An 11,299-nucleotide genomic window follows, 5' to 3' on the forward strand; every position below is an offset into this window, starting at 1 on the left:
GATGCAAAAGAGAGAGTTAATTGTCAGAGTCATCAGAGTGAGTCGTACCTTGGGGATGACACCTCAGAGTAGGCGACACCAACACCCCAGATCCTGGAGCTTCTTGGAGAAGCAGCTGAAACCCAAACTTGACCATAGTCATCATCCCCTGAAACCAGTCCCGCCACACACGCAGCCCAGCTGACGCAGCAGCTGGCCCATGCCCCGAGCCTGGAAGCATCTCTGAGGTCCACATTTTGTTACTGCACTTTGCGCCCGAAAGAATGAGGGTACCTTCAAGTTGTCAACTCAAACACGCACAGGAGGCAAAGTATACTCACCTGGGAAAGAGAACAGAGAGAAGAGAGAGTAAGTAGAGAATAGAATTTTAAAAAAGAGAGGAGATGGAAGTAAATGTTAGAGAGGCGTTGTATCTAGATAAATATTGAAATGTAATGTGTAAGAGAAGTCATCTCTCCTCCTAACCCAGTCTGTTATCCACATATCCTGCCTCACCATGGTAAATCAAATGGCCCGAGGGTCTGTGCCACCACGATGGAAAGCTGAGGACGAACGGGCACCCGATGATGATGGAACCTCAGGGGGGGGGGGGGGGGGGGGGGGGGGGGGGGGGGGGTGGTGCCACGGTGCTGTGCCCATCCCACGGAGGGGGCCCTTTCTGGCCAGTCACCCATGGCTAGGGCTGCCCCTCAGGGGTGTGCCCTCTGACAGGCATGTGTCAGCAGCCAGGAACCCCAGGGTGAGGTTAGGCAGGAACGGCGGGTCACGGTTAATCTCCGTCCACAGCAAAGATCATAGGTCTGGATAGCCAACGGTAAGCACGCTGGGTAGAAACTGAACAGACAGAAGAAAGAAGAAATTGGAGGAGATAGGTGGTTAACTGAGTACACTGCACACCATTGAAAACACTGATGACAAAAGCTGTTATCACACACCAAGCTGCGTACTTGTCAGGTAGAATTCTCCTTAAATGCTCCTGAACCTCCTGCTCTGGCAGAGGGGCTTCCACATGGGAGGGAACAGGCCCCAATGACACATCTCCTGCCTGATAAACACTGCCGGATACTGGCTTAGCTATAAGCCGACAAGCCCCCTCTCCCCTCCATACAGACCCCGGACACACCCAGGGACATGGGAGACAGTTAGAGGCGCACAGCCAGGCCACAGAGCGTCATCACCTGGAGAGATGACAAGGCCGAAGACTGGGAGAGTTCCGTCACCTGTTTGGAGAGAGACCAAACCAAGACCTTCCAGACAGAACCTCTCGTAGACAGAAAGACCATGATCAATAAAGGCCTTTTCAATGAGAGACACACCAACAACACAGATAGCTGTAAACCATACGTGAAAAAGACAGGGTGTAGACACACAAAACTTGTGTCTACCTCTGCCCCTACCCTGGCACGCAAACTTATCCTGGTGAGACAGACAGACAGACAGACCAGGACAGACAGAACAGATGAGAGAAGGATGCAGTGTCTGTGATCTGGCATCTCCTGCAGTGTGAGAGTGAAAGAGGGAGAGGAAAGAGGAGAGAAGAGGAGCTGCTGATATAGGAAAATGAGCCCGCTCAACAACAGCACAACGGCCACCAGGGGGTTGCTTGTAAGGGAGGAAGGGGCAGGAGGGGGTAATTGGGACTTGTTATTGGAGGATAACTTGGGGAGCAGGTAATTGGGGGGTATTGGAGAAGGCCTGTGAGGGTGATGTTATTGAAGGTAATTGTAGTAACAGGATTGATACAGTATCTGTCTTCACACGATCTGATGGATCCATTCAGACAGATAGGTTACATCATACTGTACTATAATTATTTTAATAATTGTGGCTAAGGATTTGGCGAATGGTAGAGTGAGAGAAGAGTGAGTGAGTAGAGAGAGAGCGAGAGCGGAGAGAGTGGAGAGAGAGAGACGAGAGAGAGAGACAGACCAGAGAGAGAGAGAGAAGCAGTAGAGAAGAGAGAGGAGGAAGAGAGAAGCGAGAGACAGAGAAAAGTAGAGAGATATGGATAGAGAAACGGAGAGAGGAAGAGAGAGGAGAGAGAGATGAGAGAGAGAGAAGAGAGGAGAGAGAGAGAAGAGAGAGAAAGAAAGAAAGAAAGAAAGAAATGACAGACAGACAGCAGACAGACAGACAGAGAGATGAAGGGAGGGAGGGGGAGGGAGGGAGGAAGGGAGGGAGGAGAGCGAGGGAGGAGGGGAGGGAGAAGAGAGATGGAGGAGAGAGAGGAGAGAGAAGAAAGAAGAGAGAGAATTTTCTTCCTCTATACTTTCTGTTCTCTGAGCTGTACCCATGACAGCGGTTGTTGTGGGGATATAATTGGCATGTAATTTAAAGAGTGGCTTGTGACAATGATGGTTAATCACTTTAATTGTGCTGACACGTCTGGTATTATAAGTGTCGTGTGTAACAGAATGTGTATGTTGTTGTGTGTGTTTTTCCTCGGTGACAAAGAGCTTCCTTTTTCCTCTCACATTTGCTGTTGTTCGATGGGTTTTGAAATACATTGTCCTGTGCCATCTCTTTCATACAAGTAATGTGTTCAGATCATGAAGTGTGACATCTCATGTGTGATACCCATTAAGCATGTTCTACATTCTCAGTGCTTACATATTAAGCAATGTTCTACATCTCGCAGTGGCTATTATTAAGCATGTTGTAACTTTGAGATGCTACGAAGTATTAAGCATGTTTGCTACATTTTTCCAGTGCTTATTTTTAAGCATGTTTCTAGCATTCTCAGTGCTATTTTATTATGAGCGATGTTCTAATTCTCTTAAGCATGGTTCTAAATTCTCAGTGCTATTATGTAAGCATGTTCTAACATTTCTCAGTCTAATATAAGTCATGTCATAAATTATCAGTTGCTATTTATCAAGCATTGTTCTAAAATTCTCAGTTCCTATTTATTAGCATGTTCTAAATTCTCAGTTCTATTTATAAGTCATGTCTAAATTCTCAGTCTATTTATTAAGCATGTTCTAAATTCTCAGTTGTCCTTTTATTAAGCTATGGTTCTAATTTCAGTGCCTACATATTAAGCATGTTTATAAATTCTCAGGGGGCTACATATTATCCATAGTTCTAACAATTCTCAGTGCTATTATTAAGCATGTTGTAAATTCTCAGTCTATTTTATAATCAATGTTCTTAATTCTCAGTACTAAATTTATTAAGCATGTTCTAAATTCTCAGATGCTTTTATTTAAGCATAGTTTTAAATTCTCAGTGCTATTTATGTAGCATGTTTAAACTTCTCAGTGCTATTGTATTAAGCATGTTGTAAATTCTCAGTGCTATATTATTAAGCATGTTCTAAATTCTCAAGTACTATTTATTAGCATGTTCTAATTCTCAGTGCTACTTATTAAGCATGTTTCTAAATTCTCAGTGCTATTTATTAAGCATGTTGTAACTTCTCAGTGCTATTATTAAGCATGTTGTAAATTCTCAGCATTTATTAAGCATGTTCTACATTCTCAGTGCTATTTATTAAAGCATGTTGTAACTTCTCAGTGCTACAGTATTAAGCGATGTTCTAAATTCACCAGTTCTAATTTATTAAGCATTTCTAATTCTCAGTGCTATTTATTTAAGCTTGTTCTAAATTCTCAGTGCTTACATATTAAGCATGTTCTAAATTCTCAGTGCTCATATTAAGCATGTTTCTAAATTTCTTCAGTGCACATATTAGCATGTCGTCACATTCTCAGTTGCTATTATATTAAGCTTGTTCTAATTCACAGTGCTACATATTAAGCATGTTCTAAAATTCTCAGTACTATTTTATTAAGCATGTTTCTAAATTCTCAGTGCTACTTATTAGCAGTTATAAATTCGTGCTACAGTATAGTAAGCCATAGTTCTACAATTCTCAGTGTACATATTTAACGCATGTTTTCTACATTCTCAGTGCTAACTTTATTAGGCATGTTTCTAAATTCTCATGGCCTACATTAAGCATGTTCTACAATTCTCAGATGCTATTTATTAAGCAATTTCCTACATTCTCAGGTGCTATTAGTTAAGCTAGTTCTACATTCTAAATGCTACATATTAAGTATGTCTACATTCTCAGTGCTATTATATTAAGCTTGTTCTAAAATCTCAGTGCTATTTATTACACCTCTGGAAATAGGCGGGCCCATTTCCACATTTGGGAAAAAATAGAATGCCCAAAATTAATGGCTCGTACTCTGTTGCTAATATCATACAATAAGCACTATTATTATTTTACTATTGGATAGAAAAACCTCTGACAGTTTTCTAAAACTGTTGAATGATATCTGTGAGTAAAGACAGAACTCATTGTGGCAGGCAAAGTTCGCAAACAAGGAAGTGAAATCTGAAATGGGTTCTCTGTAGAAGGCCTCGCCTATTCAATTGCCTTGTTTAATTTTTTGATATGTATGCACTTCATACGCCTTCCACTTAGATGTCAACAGGCAGTAAATGTTGAATGAGTGTCTAGCCTGATTGGGGCCGAATGAGAGCTTTTTGGTATGACAGGTCAAGCCATATTGGCAGTATTTTGCTGCGCACCTGGGAGCACCATATAATTCTGCAATCGTTGAGGTAGACACGAAGAAATGCGTCCGTCTGGTGACGTTATTGGATACATATTGAGAAAAACATCTAAAGATGGATTTTCACTGAGTTTACCAGTTTATTCAACTGTGTTATTATGTTTTGGGGAATTTTTTGTTCCAGTGCGGCCAAACTCACACTGGCACGTGAGCACCATTAACTGCGTTAGCCCAAAGTTGTAGATTCGACAGAACGAAACGGACCATTATAAAACAAAACAACGTATTTATTGTGGACTAGACTCCTGGGCACTGCAATTCTGATGAAAGTTCGATAAAGGTAAGGAAATATTTATGAAGTTATTTCGTTATTTGTGAATATGTTACTCCAACATGGCGGAGATGGCTTGAGGCGCTTGTCTCTATTATTGTATGCTGTGCTGTTTACTAAAGTTATTTTTTAAATCATAACACACCGCGTTGCATTAAGAACCACGTGATTCTTAATTATATTCCAACATAGGTAATTTTCAGCAAAATGTAGATGAAGTTTTTTCTGTTAGATAGTGACTCAGCTCCAAAATTTCTCTCCGGACAATTTTTGGAAGCATTTTGGCACCTTGTTCCACATGTAACCAGGGATTGTAGCTATAAATATGCACATTTTCGAACAAAACATAAATGTATTGGTGATAACATGATGTTATAAGACTGTCATCTGATTGAAGTTGTTATTTTTTATCTCTATTTGTGGGTTTTGTGGATCAGCTATCTTTGCGGTGATAAAAATGGCATTGTGTTTTGGGCTATTGTGGTGAGCTACATAAAATACTGTGTGTTTTCGCTGTAAACATTTAAAAAATTCGGACAATGTTGGTGGATTCAACAAGATGTTTATCTTTCATCTTGTGTCTTGGAACTTGTGGATTTATTGAAATTATATAATGATATTCCTTGTGAGCGCATAGGCTAGGGCTATGCTAGTCAAGCGTTTCTGTATAAGGAGGATCCCAGATCCGGGGACGGTGGGTCGGTAGTTAACGCATGTTCTAAATTCTCAGTGCTATTATTAAGCATGTTCTACATTCTCAGTGCATTTATTAAGGTTGTTCTAAATTCTCAGTTCTATTTATTAAGCATGTTCTAAATTCTCAGTGCTTACATATAAGCAGTGAATTTCGTATTAAGCATGTGATTTTGCTACATAAAGCATGTTGCTAAATTCTCAGTGTATTATTAATAAGCATGTTTAAATTCGTCTATATAATAACATTGTTCTCGCTATTTATTAGGCATGTTCTACCATTTTTTGCTTATATATTAAGCATTTCTATATTCTTCAGTGTTTTTTATTAAGCATGTTCTAAATTATCATGCTATCTATTAAGCTTTTTCACCAATGATATTGTCTAACCCAAGTTGAGAGGCACCGTTCATGCTTGCAACTCTTTCCACTCTTGATTGTTCACAGGTAAATTACATGGACTCCCTAAAAGACAGCAGTGCACAGCCAATGAGCACGCCTTTCTCCCTGTATCCCACAGTGCAGACACATACTGTAGCTCTTTGGTGACTGCATGCCAGGGTTGCATGCCAGGGTTAACATGTCCTCAGTTTTACTGCTAAATTGGGCTACTTTTGAACATTATGTCACGGTTGACAATGTATTGGTCGCGGCTTGTGGGTTTGTGGGCTACTTCCAAGTTGAGTGGTGTGAAGGGAGTTTCACATACAGTCATTGGGATGGTACAGAGRGGRGTGTGTGTGTACTACTGAGACAGAGAGCGCTGCAGCTGATGCAGGCAGATGAGTCARSTCAGTGCGAGGAGACCAGCACGTCGTGKCAAGTGARGTGAGATTCAACAACCAACACTAGCTAGCTACATACTCCTCCCTCAAAAATGTTTGTTGCCTCTTTTCTTTGTTTCCTGAATGCTCCCAGTCCTACCAATCACTACAGCCAACACAGCAAGGGAGAGAAAKTGAGAATGAATCATCCAACAGTTTCAGAGAACATGAAGAGAGGAACGAACAATGTTCTTTCTCTCTGGGTATGTAGCTAGCTAACTAACATTTGCCAGAAAGTTGAAGTCAGAGGAGAGAGAGAGAGAGCGATGTGCTGTGGAGCAGAGTTGAGGACAGAGGAACCGATTGGATACGCTAGCTTACTGGCTAGACACAATTCTACAGCCAGAATGCCAGGTAATTGCTAGACACAATTTTACCGTCAGAATGCCAGGTAAATGGGCAAAATATGGCCGAAAATACAGCAAAGACTGAGAAGGAGGACAGGGTAAAATGCAATGAATTCAGAGCATCCCAGGAGATGACAGAAAAGCTTCCTGTAGGCAAATCAGAAAACCAAGCCCACCACCCAGATCTTATTTATCATTCACAAATGGAGAAACACAAGAGAAATGCTGCTTCGTTTTCTAATGCCAGTTTTCTAATGACACAGGAACTACATATGGGAATAACACTGTTAATTCTTCAGAATCTAAGGCGTTGAGTGGGGGGGTTCTAAACTGACATTCCATTTTTTAAAGATGGTCATACTATGGGTCATTTAGCTATTTGATAAAAAACATGTAGGAACCCTTTAGCTTTAAAAAATATAGAACAAATGTATTTGATAAAATATAAATTTTGGCTTTTACTACTATAGCACAAAAACTTCAAGAGCACAATCCGAATAAGGTCTACATTAAATGTGTTTGTCATTCCCTGCAACTGTGTGCCTCCAAAGCAGTTCATGTTGTTCCACAAAAGGCTGAATATCTTCTGTCACAAATACATGGGTTTCCAATGCCATCCGCAACTCTCCAAATATGAGAACATACAGTGCATTCGGAACTATTCAGACCCCTTGACCTTTTCCACATTTTGTTAGTTCCAGCCTTATTCTAAAATGACTAAATCGTTTTCCCCTCGTAAATCTACACACAATACCCCACAATGACAAATCAAAAAGAGGTTTTTAGAAATGTATGCAAATTTTATATAAAAAAAACGAACTATCACATTTACATAATTTTCAGGCCCTTAACTCAGTACTTTTGTTGAAGCACTTTGGCAGCGATTACAGCCTTGAGTCTTCTTGGGTATAAAGAGGGAGTGATGGGGAGTGGAGAGGTTCCCCACAGTGGGTAAGCAGAACGTGGAATGTTTCTGTTGTCATTTTGGTATACGAAGAGGGAACCACACACAACACACACAACACACACCACACACACACACACACACACACACACACACACACACACACACACACACACACACACACACACACACACACACACACACACACACAACACACACACACACACACACACACACACACACACACACACACAACACAACACACCACACTGACTGGGTGACGAAGGAATCATTGTAGGGGTCTGTAAGTTGTCGACTGTCAGACTAATACTAACTCTTCCAGCATGAGTAGACACTACGTAATCTTTATTGGTATTGTTCATATAGACGTGTTTCATTCTGACACATTATAACAACATACTAATATTAACAAAGTAATATAGTGAAGGTAAAGCAGGAAATAATGTTAACAAACAGAATTGACATTCCCCTGTTGAAATGAATATCAAGAGCCCTAAATCCCGATATGAGCATGTTTAAGTTAATATTTGTCCATCATATGTTTTCTCGTTGGTTTCTAATTGACATCATGTATTTCTTGGTGGTTTCTAATTGGACATCATGTTTTTTCTTGGTGGTTTCTAATTGGACAGATGTGTTTCTTGGTGGTTTCTAATTGAACATCATGTGTTTTTGTGGTTTCTAATTGGACATCATGTTTTCTTGGTGGTTTCTAATTGGACATCATGTGTTTCTTGGTGGTTTCTATTTGGACATCATGTGTTTCTTGTGTTTCTCTCTGGTCTCAGAAGGATGATGAAACCTTTGGAGCAAACAGACAGAACAGCAGCCCAAAGCTGGAGGCCAGGATGGCAAAGATCTCTACAGCTACTGTGTACTTCCCAGGAGAGCTGACGTAGGCAGGGATGAAGAGATCCACACGGCACGAAGATCAGCATGCTGAAGGTGATGAGCTTGGCCTCGTTGAGTTGTCTGGGAGTTTCCTGGCCAGGAAGGCTAAGAGAGACAGAGGGAGGCCAGCAGGCCGATGTAGCCCAGCACCAGAGAGAAGCCAACCACAAGAGCCCACCTCACACTCCAGGACGACCCTCGGCCCCCGACCTTCTCTGCCCCCCTCTCAGCACGTTGGGGTGGAGCTAAGGCCAGCCACAGTACACAGATCAGCACCTGTGAAGGGAACGGAGGTGGAAGGAAAACCCAAGCGCGATAACCATAATAACAAATAATATGTCAATGGGAAACAATTACATTCCAAGAATAGAGTAAAATAGATGTTCACCTGGATGAGTGTGCAGAGTGAGATACCCATCCTCTGCTGGTGGGGCTGAAGTATCTCATCAGGTTCTCTCCAGGCAGAGTGGCCCTGAAGGCCACCAGCACCACCACAGTCCTGCTGAGCAGACAGGAGATGCAGAAACAAAGCTTATACCAAACAGGGTGTGTCTCAGCATGCACGTCCAGGCTTCGGCGGCCAATGAAAACCAGCGCACACAGGAGCAGAGCTTGAGTGACAGCAGGAGCAGGAAGCTGAGCTCAGAGTTGTTGGCTTTCACCTGTAAAAGACAGAAAATATAAATTAGACTGAGGATGTCAGAAATCACATCCTTATATGACACAATCTCATCTCTGTCCAGAACCTCTATATATGTCATATGATTCAACTCACCAGGGCCGTGTGACGGTGGTAGAGGAAGGTGGCCAGGGCACCGGCTGTGAGTGTTGCCCGGAAACTGAGATGACAGACAGGATGACACCCATGGTGTCGCTGTAGGAGAGGAAGTCCACCAGCTGGGGGATGCAGGCCGTACGATCAGGTTGGACCAGAACCGCTCTGGACACCTAATACACTACTGACCCTGATAGAGAAGGAAGAAGAATGAGGAGTACAAATCAGGACCAATCAGGTTGAGGAAAATATGAGTTGGAATCAGAACCCTAGATAGACTACCTGTTGTGTTGCTGATCTCTCCCTCAGCGCAGGACAGACAGTCGAAGCAGCACTCAGGCTCCCCTTCTGTACCGCATCCTGGTACCAGGGGGACAGTCAGCACTGCATACAGACACAGGGACCTACCAGAGAGGGGAGAGGAAGTATCATCATCATCATCATTGCTATTATCATCATTATTACACAGGCAGGCAGGCTCGCTGGGCCCCCTCTAGGGACTATGTCAGGAATATGATCACACAAATATCTCACGTGATAATGATAGAGCTTTCTGTCTGAGATTTCGTCCAACTGTTATTTATTGGTATTTTTTCCAGCTTTCTCTTTTCTGTATTGTTTCCTCAGGGTGATACTCAATACACTCCACGACACACCACACACACACACACACACACACACACACACACACACACACACACACACACACACACACACACACACACACACACACACACACACACACACCACACACACACACACACACACACACACACACACACACACACACACACACACACACACACACACACACACATCTGCCTCATGAAACTAAACTGAACAGTTCTCACCTCATCTCCGCTGCCCCCACCCCACACCACTTTATCCATGTCGATGTGGAACTGGTCTTCCATCCCTCAGAGGACAGAAACTGTCCGACCTGGACAAACTCTGCCGTCCCCTCGGGGGTCACATGCCAGTTGATGATGTCATAAGAGGCAGGCGGATCACCATTCATGTCGAAGTGGAAAGATTCCCCCACAGGAGTACTGAAGTTCACTCCCCTCAGATAATGAACAATCTCAAGAGAAAAGGGCATTGGAACAGGATTAAGAGTTAGAACCAGTTGTGGCTTTTGTTCTTTAGTAATCAAACCTTACAAAGTGTTTTCACTGTATCCTGACGGAAACATTAGTGTTGTTAACTTGAAAACAGATCAACATGTTATTCTCACCTGGCTGGGCTGAAGCTTCCTGATATCAGGGCACTGTCCACCATTAAAGACTCCGTCCCCTGGTCGACAGGCCACCATACCTGTATGGCGTAGGCGATGGCGTACACAGCCTTGTACACATTATAGCTGGCTCTCAGCTGAGACACGTCAGCATACGGCTCTCCCCCTCACCTAGGATTGACACTTAATTTTACTGAGATAACATTGGGAATCGGACAAAAACGAGATTTAGGTGTAAAGTCTCCCTCACGTATGACCTCTGACCAGTACACTGTCGCCTGGACGACAGCGTCTGCTGAGGTCAACCCCCAGAGAACACACAACATCTCTTCCCAACATTCCCAGAAGGGGTCGGACTTCTGGTAGTCCCGTCTGGATGGAGGCGTGTTAGGAAAGTCCCCAGCCGGGAATGTCAGCTTTCTTCAGGGCAAAACCGATTGTCGGCAAGAGAGGGCAGTTTTTCGGGGCGGCAATAGTAGAGTAAGTGACCCAGGCCTCTGAGGCAATCCACTGCTTATCTGTAATGTTCTGACGGACAACCTCTTCCATCAGGGCCTGGAGAATGAATCGTTAAAAGATCAAGATAGTCAAGCTGAAATGCATAATTATCAATTAGGAAATGATTGTGTCTATAAAGGGCATCAAGACATGGTAAGCACAACAAGACACTGCTACAGCTGTGTTACAAATCATTAACAATACTCTGACCGGTAACTGCTCACCCCTGAATGACCCTGAATCCTACAAATGCTA

At 42.8% G+C, this 11,299-nt stretch overlaps 1 pseudogene; it reads right to left on the reverse strand.

Annotated features, from left to right (window-relative positions):
• Nucleotides 1-8,358: 8,358 nt before the first annotated feature.
• Nucleotides 8,359-11,299, reverse strand: part of LOC112073166 (extracellular calcium-sensing receptor-like) — a 7,543-nt pseudogene continuing 4,602 nt past the window's right edge.

The sequence above is a fragment of the Salvelinus sp. IW2-2015 genome, unplaced genomic scaffold (assembly GCF_002910315.2).
Source record: "Salvelinus sp. IW2-2015 unplaced genomic scaffold, ASM291031v2 Un_scaffold2171, whole genome shotgun sequence".
Taxonomy (NCBI): domain Eukaryota; kingdom Metazoa; phylum Chordata; class Actinopteri; order Salmoniformes; family Salmonidae; genus Salvelinus; species Salvelinus sp. IW2-2015.